The sequence below is a fragment of the Miscanthus floridulus genome, chromosome 19 (assembly GCF_019320115.1).
Source record: "Miscanthus floridulus cultivar M001 chromosome 19, ASM1932011v1, whole genome shotgun sequence".
Taxonomy (NCBI): Eukaryota; Viridiplantae; Streptophyta; class Magnoliopsida; order Poales; family Poaceae; genus Miscanthus; species Miscanthus floridulus.
Window position 1 is genome coordinate 79,743,387 of NC_089598.1, and position 13,698 is coordinate 79,757,084.

At 45.8% G+C, this 13,698-nt stretch overlaps 1 pseudogene; it reads right to left on the bottom strand.

The window, feature by feature from the left end:
- Positions 1-309: 309 nt before the first annotated feature.
- On the bottom strand, positions 310-13,300 carry LOC136526226 (uncharacterized; annotated as a pseudogene).
- Between the last annotated feature and the right edge of the window lie 398 nt (positions 13,301-13,698).

Below are 13,698 nucleotides of genomic sequence, written 5' to 3' on the forward strand. Positions count from 1 at the left end.
CAATGTTTGGAAATATCTGGTTTCTCTCAGTATCGTATTGGTGGTGCCACTGTCTACGTGATAGATTTCTGCTTCATCCATAGGGTTCCCACAGACTCTGTTAAATACCATAAAAGGAAACAAGAATTTAATATAAAGCATACATTATTAGAAAGACAACATTACATAATTCCTGGGAAACATTACGACGGTTTGGACCATCTACCATGTTACAAATGCTCTTTAGGAGCATGCATGGCCAAACTTTTATTGAAATAAAACTAGTACATGTGGACATTACATTTAACTAGCATGATATTTTGGAGATTACTACAGGTCCCCAAATATATCAAAGTCATCATGAAGGTTGTCCTCACTTTCGTCCATTTGGACGTCTCCACTGCTCATGCCGACAACCATGTCGTCGTGCTTCTCAGGCTGAGCTTCAGGCTCAGCGATGAAGTGGGACTCACGTTGAACTTTCCCTTTGTTCTTGCTCTATTGGTAAAGGTCAACAAGGTGTTTGGGGTGCGGCATTTACGGGACTAATGCCCCTTTGCTCCACATCTATAGCATTCACCTTGCTTTTCCCCACTACGGTCACCTTTTTCCTTCTTGGGTTTGAATCTTTCCTTGGGCTTTCCCTTTCCTTTGTCTTTGAACATGGCACCTCTTTTCCCCTTCCACTTCCCTTTTCCATGGCCCCTTTTATGGTTGCAAGAATTCTTAGCAACATTAGCATGTGCTTCAGGCACAACCATAGAGCTAGTAGGTCAGGTAGAATGATTGTTCATAAGAACCTCATTATGTTGTTGTAACACCCACAGTGTTATGCCCAAAACAAATTACCAAACCATGTCATGACAATCATGTTTATGTGATAATGCTTGTGATGGAAGGTGTAGATAACATTTTTGTAACTTCAGATGATCAATAAAAATGTTAAATGATAAGCTATTCCATAACTCATATGTATCAAGTAGGGTTTAAAACTAATTTTAATTAAACAAAAATACTATAGAACATATATGTGGTGCTTAAATAAAGTTTGGAATATAAACTTTGTAGATGACAATGAAATACTTGCTTTAGAAAATAACATTGCTAGCCAACATTTCTAATAGCCTAGAAATGCAACTTGGAATCAAATTCAGCTCATAGACTTAGAAAATTTTTAAGTATATAGATAGCTAGACAATGCCATGTTTGGCAATTTATTTTGCAAAATCGGGTTAAGAATAGGTGTTATGTTTCAGCTCGGTTTGGTAGCCTCATATGCCATCTTGAGCATGGTGAAGATGGTTTAGGTCTAGAAGCAACCATTTAGTTGTTATAGGTGCTTTAAAATGTGTGCACGACACATCCTTGGGTTGGTTGGCCGGGTGGACGTGGTCACCACGCTTAGGCGCACGACGTCACCGCACTGGTCGCTCATGCATGCGCGTGCTACCTCTAGCCTGGTCACCACTGGCCTCTACCATGTGGAGCCGCTGCTGCTGTTTGCGTGGCCATGTGGCACTACTGGCTATCCCGTTGTGCTGTCGCACTGCCGACCCATGCCACGCCGCGACACAGTCACTGCCGGTGCCGTTGCCTCACCGTCATGTCTACGCTTCTCTCTACACCTCTATGCTGATGCTGTCCCTGTTCGAGGCCAGCACTACCGCGCACACATGGCCGTGCTCGCCGTCTCATTGCCATTTATGGCGCTGCATCGCGCGGGCCATGGCCGGTCGGGGATGCACGCGCTTGTCCTTTGTGTCTACGCGCATGCCTTCCTAGTCACGCTAAGCACATCCCACCAAGGTGAGGCTGTGTTGTGCCACCTACCGACCCATCTCTCTCTCTACTGCCACCGTCGAAGTCACGCCCCATGCAATTGACCAGCGAGTAGTCATCTCCTTTCAATTCCATGCGCTTGTGTCTCCGCCATCAAGTCCTCCACACGTATTCCAGCTTGAGCGAATGAATAGGTCGATCCATGCATCATGAAAAGAGAATCTTGCTTAAACTAAACTCCCCCACACGTATAATTTTTTGGATAGTAAATTGATAGGATAATAAATAAAGAGAAATGTTTTAACTCTTAAGAAAAAGTTCTCGCTTGTAACCATTTATCGGGCCTTATCATCTCTCTAGCCGTTTGTTTCTAAGTATGGAGGCCTGGTCCCTAATGATGGATTCCTATTTGTTTACAGATGAACCTGAGGTCTGGTCATAGGAGCACCAGTGCTAGGATGGGCCATGGTCTTGGTGAAGACCAGGGCAAAAATGGTTGTGGCGATGATCATGGCAATGCCAACGGGAAAAGCCACGAGGCCCCACTCCTTGGTCCTCCTCCTTCGCCACCACCACCACCTCCGATGACCTATGCCAAGATGATGGCTGAGATGTTGGCTACTTGTCGTGAGTCAGCCCATGCCCTAGATATGCTGGCACAAGCTATTGGTGGCTTCGCTCGTGGAGGCCCCGATGGTAATGGCGGGAACGGGGTTGGTGCCTATGGTCCTAAGAGGTCCTATTCCTATTAGGACTTTTTGGGGACACACCCACCCATGTTCATGCCGACTGCTGTGCCTCTGAACACGAAGCATTGGCTTCGTATTCTGGAGCAGAAGTTTCAACTGCTCAATGTGACTAACGAGTAGAAGGTGCATTTTGCCAGCACAACAACTTTCAATGCTATGCAGCCTGTCGACCACCATGTGACTTGGCAGGAGTTTACCACTACTTTTTGTCAGTACTATATTACTGCTAGTTTGCTGAACAGGAAGTTGTCTGAGTTTCTTGAGCTGAAGCAAGGAAACATGACTATGAGGGAGTATGTGAACAAGTTCAACCATCTTGTACAATATGCGGGGACTCATGTGGATACTGATGAGAACAAGATGGGTCATTTCAATCATGGTCTCTCTTGCATCTTGCAAGAGAAGTTATATATAGGGGCTATAAGACCTTTAGTGTTTTGATGAATGCTGCCATTGCTATGGAGAGACTTCAGCGTGACTCTCAGGCTGAGTGGAAGCGCAAGAGGATGATCACTGGGTCTTCTAGTCACCCACAGCCTTAGAAGGTATAGGTTGTGAGGAGGGTGTCCTATCACTCTCTAGGTGCATAGTCATCTTGCCAGACTCAGTAGACTCACTAGGCACCTCCCACTCAATACCGTGCACCTACTCAGCAAGTGCAGCAGCCTCAGGGACAACAGGTTCTGCCTCATTGAGGATAGGGGAACAAGCCGAGTGCTTGTTTCAAGTGTGGCAAGGAAGGTCACTATGCCCAAGAGTGCCCTCAGAATCAACCTCCCTAGTCTTCTTAGCCTTCAGTCAACTCTCATTTGGTCAAGAGGACTATCATTAGGAAGAAGGTGCCCATAAGCTACCCAGGATAGGTTAACTTCACTGAGGCTGAGGGGATTCCGCAAGGAGAGCCAATGATGGCCGGTATGTTCACCATTGATTCCCACCCAGCATATGTATTATTTGATTCGGGTGCATCACATTCATTCATGAGTATGGAGTTTGCACAAAGGTACAATATATCTACTATTGCTATTCCTATTGCCTATAGAATTCGAACCCCCGGTGTGTAGTTGTGCGTTAAAACTTGAATGGACAAGTGAGACTAGTGCTAGCAACTCACTCTTATTGTCTCCAGTTCATGGTGCTACCTGGGCAAGGCATAGATGCAATTCTAGGAATGAACTGATTGAGAAACTATGGGGTAGTCTTGAACCTTAGGCAAAGAATTGTTGAGTTGAAGCTTCCTTCTTCTGAGGATAGAATGTCTCTCCTTATGTCTTCAGTTTCCACCCTACCAGTTATTGCTCATACTGAAGCCTCTCCTGACCTTGCCTCTATTCCTATGGTCTATGAGTTTCAGATGTCTTTCCTGAAGATCTACCTGGGTTACCACTAGACCAGGATATGGAGTTTGCCATTGAGTTAGAACCTGGTACTACTCCTGTTTTATGGTGTCCTTACCGCATGGCTCCAAAGGAATTGGCTGAGATGAAGAAATAGTTAGAGGAATTGTTGGAGAAGGGATTCATCTGTCCAAGTTCTTCACCATGGGGTTGTCCAGGTATTTTTGTGAAGAAGAAGGACTGCACTCTTTAGATGTGTGTGGATTATCGCCCTCTCAACACGGTAACCATTAAGAATAAGTATCATTAACCTCATATTGATACTTTGTTTGATCAGTTGGCTGGTGCCAAGCTGATTTCAAAGATTGATCTTTATTCTGGGTATCACCAAATTAAGATCTGGCCACAAGATATACCAAAGACAGCTTTCTATACTAGGTATGGGCTCTATGAATACCTAGTCATGTCTTTTGGTCTCACCAATGCTCCTGCATTCTTCATGTACCTCATGAATTTAGTCTTCATGCCAGAGTTAGACAAGTTTGTAGTGGTGTTTATTGATGACGTATTGATATATTCTAAGAACAATGAGGAGCATGAACAACATCTTCGCATAGTCCTGACCCGATTGCGGGAACACAAGCTGTATGCCAAATTCAGCAAGTGTGAGTTTTGGTTGGATCGAGTACAGTTTGTGGGACATGTCCTAATACCTAAAGGCATCTCTATGGATCCTGGTAAGGTGTAGGATGTGTTAAATTGGAAATCTTCAAAGTTAGTGCATCAGATTAATTAGTTTCCTAGTCTTGCTGGTTATTATCGGCGCTTCATCCCTGAGTTCTCCCAAATAGCTCAACCGATGACCAAGTTGCTCTAGAAGGATGTCAAGTTTGTATAGAGTTCGGCTTATGAAGAAGCTTTCTAAGCCCTGAAGAAGTTTCTTACCTCTGCTCCTATTCTTGCCCAACCAGATGTTAATAGGCCATTTGATGTGTATTGTGATGCCTCTTGGACTGGATTGGGTTGTGTGCTTATGCAAGGTGGATGTGTGATCGCTTATGCTTTATGTTAGCTGAAAAAGCATGAGTTGAATTATCCCACCCATGATTTAGAGCTGGCCGTAGTTGTGCATGCTTAAAAAATTTGGAGACATTACCTATTGGGAAATAAAGTATACATTTTTATGGATCACAAGAGCCTCAAATATATTTTTACTCAATCTGAGTTGAATATAAGGCGACAGAGGTGGCTTGAGTTAATCAAAGATTATAACTTAGAAGTTCATTATCACCCTAGAAAAGCTAATGTGGTGGTTGATGCCTTAAGTCGGAATTCACATCAAGTTGAAGAAGAATCCTTATCTCTCAACCATTCTGAGGTGTTAGCCCATATTGCTCTAGTCTTGGATTTACTTGAGCAAATTATTATAGAGCAAAGGCAAGATGCTTCAGAAATTCCACATATCAAGAAGTTAATTGCCGAAGGGTGTGGTCCTCATTTAAGTATTGATGATCGAGGTGTGGTGAAGTTCAAGAACCGATTGGTGGTTCCCTCAAGTGATGAGCTTTGGAGAAAAATTTTGGATGAAGCCCACAACTCCAAATTATCCATTCATCCAGGAAGTAACAAGATGTATCATGATTTCTGTCACTTGTATTGGTGGCCAAATATGAAACAGGATATTACCCAATACATCTTAGAATGTGACATTTGTGGAAGGGTTAAGGCGGACCATATGCATACGCCTGGATTTCTATATCCCTTGCCTATCCCTATTTGGAAATGGGAGGATATTTCCATGGACTTTGTTGTGGGTTTGCCCCACACGGCAAAGGGGTATGACTCTATTTGGGTCATTGTGGATCGCCTTACCAAGTCCGCTCATCTCTTTTTGGTGGATACAAGGTATTCAACCAAGAAGTATGCTAAGTTGTATTTTGATATTGTTGTGACCCTACATGGAGTTCCTCTTACCATTGTTTCCGATAGAGGGTCAGTCTTTGTGTCTCGCTTCTAGGAGCAACTCTAGAAATGTCTTGGTACTCGTCTCCTCAGAAGTTTAGCTTATCACCCGCAAACTGATGGTTAGACAGAAAGGGTCAATCAAGTACTTGAAGACATGTTGAGAGCTTGTGTCATTTCTTATCCAGAAAAATGGGACAAATGCTTGACTTTAGCTGAGTTTTCCTATAACAATAGCTATCAAGAGAGCATTCGAATGGCACCGTTCGAGGCCCTATATGGTAAGAAATGTAGGATACCTCTTAACTAGGTTGAAGTGGGTCACCGTGGGTACTTTAGACCTGATTTCATAAAGGAAGCAAGAGAGCAGGTCAGTGTTATTTAGAGTCATTTGAAAGCAACCTAGAACCATCAGAAAGCTTATGCGGACAAGAGGAGAAGGCCCTTGCAGTTTGAAGTTGGTGACCATGTGTACCTAAAGGTATCCCTGATGAGAGGTGTGCATCGGTTTGGAGTCCATGGAAAGTTAGCTCCTCGTTATGTTGGACCTTATAAAATTTTGGAGCGGTGTGGTTCTGTTGCTTATCGTCTCCAACTTCTAGATATTTTATCAGCAGTCCATAATGTTTTCCATGTCTCTTAGCTAAAAAAGGTTTGCGAGTTCCCAATGAAGTGGTGGAAATTGAAGGACTCCCTCTCCAACCTGATTTTTCTTATATTGAGCATCCCGTCAAAATCTTGGATGAAAAACAGAGAGTCACTAGGAACAAAGTGGTGAAATTTTATAAAGTCCAGTGCAAAAATCATTCGTAGGACGAAGCAACTTGGGAACAAGAGAGTTATATGCTAGAGCATTATCCTCGTCTTCTCCCCAAAGTATCGAGGTAATGGGTTAAGTAAAAGTTTATTTCTTACCCCTTTTCCCACACTAGGTATAAACATGAATCTCAGGACGAGATTCTGTTTAAAGGGGGGGGAGAGCTGTAACACCCTCAGTGTTACGCCCTAAACAAATTACCAAACCATGCCATGAGCATCATGTTTATGTGATAATGCATGTGATGGAAGGTGTAGATAATATTTTTGTAACTTTTGATGATCAATAAAAATGTTAAATGATAAGCTATTCCATAACTCATATGTATTAAGTAGGGTTTAAAACTAATTTTAATTGAACAAAAATACTATAGAACATATATGTGGCGCTTAAATAAAGTTTGGAATATGAACTTTGTAGATGACAATGAAATACTTGCTTTGGAAAATAACATTGCTAGCCAACATTTCTAATAGACTAGAAATGTAACTTGGAATCAAATTCAGCTCATAGACTTAGAAGATTTTTAAGTATATAGACAGCTAGACAATGCCATGTTTGGCAATTTATTTTGCAAAATCGGGTTAAGAATAGGTTTTATGTTTTAGCTTGGTTTGGTAGTTTCATATGCCATCTTGAGCATGGTGAAGATGGTTTAGGTCTAGAAGCAACCGTTTAGTTGTTATAGGTGCTTTAAAATATGTGCATGACACGTTCTTGGGTTGGTTGGTTGGGTGGACGTGGTCACCACGCTTGGGCGCACAACGTCGCCGTGCTGGTCGCTCGCTTGTGCGCGTGCTGCCATGCGTGGCCAACCGTGGTTGCCTCTGGCCTGGTTGCCACTAGCCTCTACTGTGCGGAGCCACCACCGCTGCTTACATGGCCGTGCGGCACTACTGGCTGTCCAGTCATGCTACCACACTACCGACCCGCCCCGTGCCGCGACATAGTCGCTGCCGGTGTCGTTGCCTCACCGTCACATTCATGCTTCTCTTTGCACCTCTATGCCGCTGCTGGCCTTGTTCGAGGCCACCACTGCCGCATGCACGTGGCCGTGTTCACCGTTGCCTTGCCATTTATGGTGCTACGCCGCGTGGGCCATGGCCGGTCGGGGACACGCACGCTTGTCCTTTGCTTCTGTGCGCATGCCTTCCCGGTTGCGCCAAGCATGTCCCACCAAGGCCAGGCCGTGCTGTGCCACCTACCAGCCCATCTCTCTCTCTCTGCTGCCACCGTTAAAGTCACGCCCCTCACAATTGACTAGCGAGTGGTCATCTCCTTTCAATTCAGCGCGCCTGTGTCTTCACCATGAAGTCCTCTTGCTGTCTGACCCCACCCTGCCTTGAATGGCGCCCGGTCGAGCTCCAATTTGGCTTTTTCCCGCTGCCGTGCCGATAAGGCCGCATCCGGCCATGGATGAGGGCAACCCTCCTACCGTCCCTCTCGAGTCAATTCACCTGCACCACTAGTTTTGCCTTGCCTCCATCTCTACCTTGCGCACGCCAGTGGAACTGCTACTACCTCCCCGTCACCACTGATGAGATCATGCCACCATGGTGTGCCGCTGCACGGCTCGGCCACACGTGGCCACACCTCCTCTACCATCCTCCACCCCAACCATCACCTTAGCTAGGTCCATGGTAGTCTACTGATGCTCCCTCGCTAGCCAGTTAGGTTCTTAGGTGCTCTAGATCATCGGGGCAGCTGCACCACCACCGCGGACGACCGTGCATCACTGTAGCTCGCTCTAGCATGTCCCGCCGCCATGTGTTGCTGCTTGGTGTAGGTGGTTGGACCGTAGTTGAAGGTCGGCCCGACCGATGGGCCAGCGCGAGCCTCTGGTGGCCGGCATGGTCGCGCCGTGTCATCGCCCGCCACGCCGTCGTGCGCTGAGTCGCTGGGGGTGCACGCGGGTGAATTAGGGAAAAGTCAGGGGGTTAAGTGAGAAGGTTTGAGAGAGGAGAAAATAGTGTTGGTACTTGTAAATTGGGAGGAGTTTGAGGTCTCTTTTGCCAAATCTCCAACATGCGTGGGACTCCCCCGCCGTGGGCTGGCCTCGCGTGGGCCACGCCAGCGGGCCATTGCGCGCGCTGTGTCACTCGGGCCACGCGTGTGGGCCATGCGGGAGATTTAGTTTTCTTTTTCATAAGGAATTAGCAATCGTTTTCTAAATTGATTTTTGAGCTGATCTTTGGTAAATCATATAAAATCATGTAGGTGTCAAAAAATTATGAAACAAATTTTGTTAGGTTTCTAAAATTGTGCTCTATCGGTTGGTGTATTTAGTTCATGTTTATACGTGTTGAGATTAGGAGCTATTAAATCGTTTGAGGATGCTTAATAATATTAAGTTAATTATGGTAGAAATTTTTGTGGTAAATTGGTGATAGATTTAGTCCTAAAAATTTTATAATAGATTCATTGTATTATTATGTGCTCACTATAATTTTTGTAGCCTTAGAATAGACTAAGCATTAGAGTAGTTAAATGCTCTTTATTTCAATATACATTAAAACATTAGTAGAAATAAAGATATACCCTTAAATTGCAAAACTGAGTGTTTGTTAGTTGAATCTAACACCTTGCTTGATGAAGATGATAGTTAGCTTAGCATCTTAGTCATTAGAGCTAGTTTAGTAGCTTGGTATGCACATTCTTAGTCTAAAGAGTTGCTGTTGCCTGAATGCGAAGTGTTGCATCATCATCGCATGCATGTAGAGAACGAGTTGGCGAAGATCGTGACCACCGGCGATCATGAGTTTGAGGAGATCGTCGAGGAGTACGAGGAGGAGATTCTCGTGCAGGAGAAAGTCGCGGAGCCACCACTGACTAACTCAGCTGACACCACGCCTGTCCAAGGCAAGCCCCGGTGCATAACCTCTATTTTATAATTCACCATATATATATATATGTTGTGCATTTACGCTACAGGAATTTTATAGAAACCACATGCATAGATACATTTGTCCTAAGAGTCTTACTAGTGCAGGTTCGAGTAGATGCTATGCTTAGGTCATCGGTAGCGTGAGTAACCTACCGTTGCTCACAATAGGGGATTATTATTACTCTCATAATAAAATGATGAAAGGAAAAATGGATACAGGGTAGGGATATGGTATGGGTATTGGTGGATGTAACAGGTTGTGTCCCACGGCCAATGGGGCTTAGCTTGGTTACACTGTTTTCCCTGTTCGTGTCACTTAAGGACCGTACATTGCTGTGGATGGTAGTCAGGTCACAGACTTATTATCCTAAGCACATACTTGCTTATGGGAGCGGAAAGGCTTTGTTAGAGTAACTAGGAATACTACCACATTGTCTAACCACGTGAGGTGTTAGTCCTATGTACTCTATATAATCAGCCCATGAGGCCTAATGCAATATAACATAATCTCCACCAATTATATTCTCCTTCATGGTATCATTCGTCTAGGTTTAGATCCTAACCCTAGCCACCGCCGCTTCCGCACCGCGCGCCCCCGGGGAGAAATCAATCTCTGCCGAGGGCAGCGCCACCTCTTTAGGCACTGGATCCTATTGATCTCATGCCCTCTTCGTCGTCGTCAAGTGGCAGATCAGGTCTTCTCGCGACGCTGCGCTACCTCGCCGCCCTCTCCGCGCTTGCTGTGGAGGATGCTGGGTGTCGCCCCATCCCGCGCCGCCGTGGTGGTGGCCCGGGCATATCGACCCCAACACCGTGCCGCCATGGTGGCGGCCGGCCAATCTGTGTCATCCGCGTGCGACCTCGCGTGACCATGACCCGCCGTGTGCCCCACCCCGTCTGACTCCGGCAGCTCATGCCGTGAGCTAGGACAAACCGCACTGAGGTGCACTATTGCCAAGGTACACCTGATCCGTTGCTGCTGTATCTTTTTGGTTTGCCCGATCACTGATCGGGATTGAGTCACCCATCGCCAGTCGACTGACATCGACTGCAATGACATCTACATCTTCAACTGTGCGGCCTAGCCGGGGTAGGCGATGCCAAGGGGATGCCTTCCCACATCGCTTCTCGGTCATTCAGTCCGCTTGTCTACATTGTTGGTTCGTCATCACCACCACAGATCGGGACGCCTCCGTCGGTTTCTTCCATCATCACTCCACCTCGCGCGTACTCGGTCCATACAACCGATTATGCGCGATCCACCTGGCTCCCATGACGTCCATCGCCGAGTACTATGCGCATCTTCTCCAAGCAACAGGGTTGCTGGCTTGCTGCCGTGTCACCTCGTCGGGCTGCAGCACCGCCGCCCGTGTGTCCGCTTCACCGTTGCATCTACATCACCGTCCCCTGTGCATCAACGACTGTACTGCGCACTCTTTGCTGCGCCATCTGTCTGCACAAGGTCTTTGTCCTGCTGATTAGGTCTTCGTCATCGAGCTGCCGCTACCTACGCCATCGCTGGGCCATGCTTGCCAGTCGCACCCCTCGCATTGTCACTGAGCCCTGCTCGTCGATGCGTCTACTCTCGCACTCTCGCACTACTTCTTCTTCGTCCAGCTCAACCACGTCGATAGCATCACCGTGGTTGGGGCCCTCTACCTTGTACACTCGGTATTGCCAACACCGACGCGTGCTTTTGTCCCCGATGCGTTGCTGGGACTGGCAAACCCAGCCCACGCCTCGGCGCATAAGTGGCTTGACTGCATCGACTTTGGCATCGACCCTCCTGTTCCTACCCCATCTACCTCGACTGCGTCATTGCCTTTCTTCTACATCTACGACGGCCTTGACTACGTTGACTTCGGCATCACCCCCTTCCATGATGACTGCCTCGATGCGTCTCTATCATCATCATGGTGCCCCTCGCGCGCCTACAGCTCCATCGATATTGCAATCCGACCACAACTATGTCGACCTCGACTATCTTCAGCACGGCTTCTTCGACCACGGCTATTGCGCCCTCACGCTCGGCTACCTCGACATCAGCACAAAGGGCTACCGCCTTGCATGAGGACTCATCAGCTTCTTCTCCAACCACATCATATGCGCCGCATCGACTGTTATGACTGCAGGGGATATTAGCTTCAGCTTCTTCTCCAGTCTCACCGTCTGCGGTGCTCCCGCTGTGACTGCGGGGGGATGTTAGAGTAACTAGGAATAGTACCACATTATCTAACCACGTGAGGTATTAGTCCTATGTACTCTATATAATCAACCCATGAGGCCCAATGCAATATAACACAATCTCCACCAATTATATTCTCCTTCAGGCTCGTTACGCTCTTATCGTGGGTTTCGGCTCTTTTCGGACCGACTGATTGGAGGTAGGGAAAGGTGGAGGTCTAAGCACCATACTGAGACCAGATCTCAAGTGTGGGGGCTTAGAGTCCAAGTTTGGACAAGGACCTAGACCCAGTGATAGGAGTGAAATGGGTTGGTCTTGTTTGTGCCTGGGGTACAAACGGGGCGTGTTCGAGGCACCCAGCTAGGATACATTAGTTCGTGAATCGTCATTTCTGTGAGACAGTACGACTTGGCTATGGTCTAGCATCGTAGTAAGAAACGTAAGATGAAAGATGGTGAAATGGTTCTGATTGCTTAACCCTTGCTTGAAAGTAGAACATGGGCTTACCTAGAATGGTTAGCTAATGAAGTAATTATGATTGCTAATAAAACTTGACTGTAAGGATGAACTATTAGTAATGCTTTCCGCAAATAAAAAGAAAACAACAAACCCATTTTGCCTATCATATCCTTGAGAGTCGGAAAACTATTTCCACTAGTTGGGTAAGTCTTTGCGAGTACATTGTGTACTCAGGGTTTATTTTACCCCTGTTGTAGGTGCAGCTTGAGGAGTAGCTCTTGTGTGGAGCATTCTTCCGGTAAGCATAGATGGATCCTTGTATCATTTTTGCTAGATGTTTATCTTCATTCCATTGTTTAATTATCGCACTCTGAACTCTGGTATTGTAATAAATAATTTTCAAGAACTCTTGTTGTATAGAATGGACTAAGTATTGTAAGCTTGTACTTATTATTGGATCCTGGCGGTAAAACATGGATTGTTTTGAGTTCTCCCTTGGGGTGTGCTCGACAGAACTATCCGATGTAGCTCACTTTCAAGGTGCTTAGTGTCTAGTGAAAGACGAGTGCCTCCGAAAACGTGTTATTTCGGACGGTTCTACCATAGTTGTTCAGCAACAGATAGTACTTCACTTAGCTCAGAGTACTTGGTGTACTTTGAGTTCCTATGCTGCTGTTGCAGTACTATGTTGCTAGGGTGGAAGGTGGATAGAGTCTTCTCGATCATATCAATGTCAGTGATCTTCTAGCCACATAGACGCAGTTTAGTCACAATCCTGTGCAAAGCAGAGTTGTACACTACCACAAACTTATAGTCTTGGAAGCATAGGTTGATCTAGTCTTGCTGTGCTCTGGGGAGCACAATTGTTAGTTGTTGGTTGAAGCGGTCCTTCAGGGATTGCCATAAGACCAATGGACCCCTCTTCGTCATATACTCAGACTTCAAGTCTGGATGGAGATGGTGTCGCAGAAAGTGCAATGCCCTTGCTTTATCAGGCTTTGTGCGTTCATCCTTGCCAGCTTCAGGCTGGACAATGGTATGATTGAGGCTCATGCCGTCAAGTTTGATCTCGACGTCGGTAGCCCAAGTGAGGTTGTTGCTGCCATCCACGGCAAGCGCTTCGAACTCCCTCTTTGCGATATCCGACATGCCTGCACAATTAATGTACAAGGTTAGTGAATGTTGGTGCGTAATCTTCAGGATTACGACTCTGCACAGTCTTGAGGACTATATAAAAATTTCTCACGTGTAATCTTCATGATTACTTTGTGATTAAATAATATAAATTGTAAAAAAGTCAATATGCAGAATTTAAATAAATGCATTGAATAATTTTTAAAAAAGTGCAATTATATAAAAGATATATTATTTTTACAGACTTTGAGTTGTATGTCCGTATACTGCAGTAGACTTCAGGTCGCTGCTATTTATTTGCTATTTATAGGTTTCATCAGAACCAAGAAACCTCTAGCACAACGCGGCTTTCCTACATGCGCCGCATCAGAACCGAGAAGGCATTGCATTAACGCTTTGGCGTGCAGCTGGAA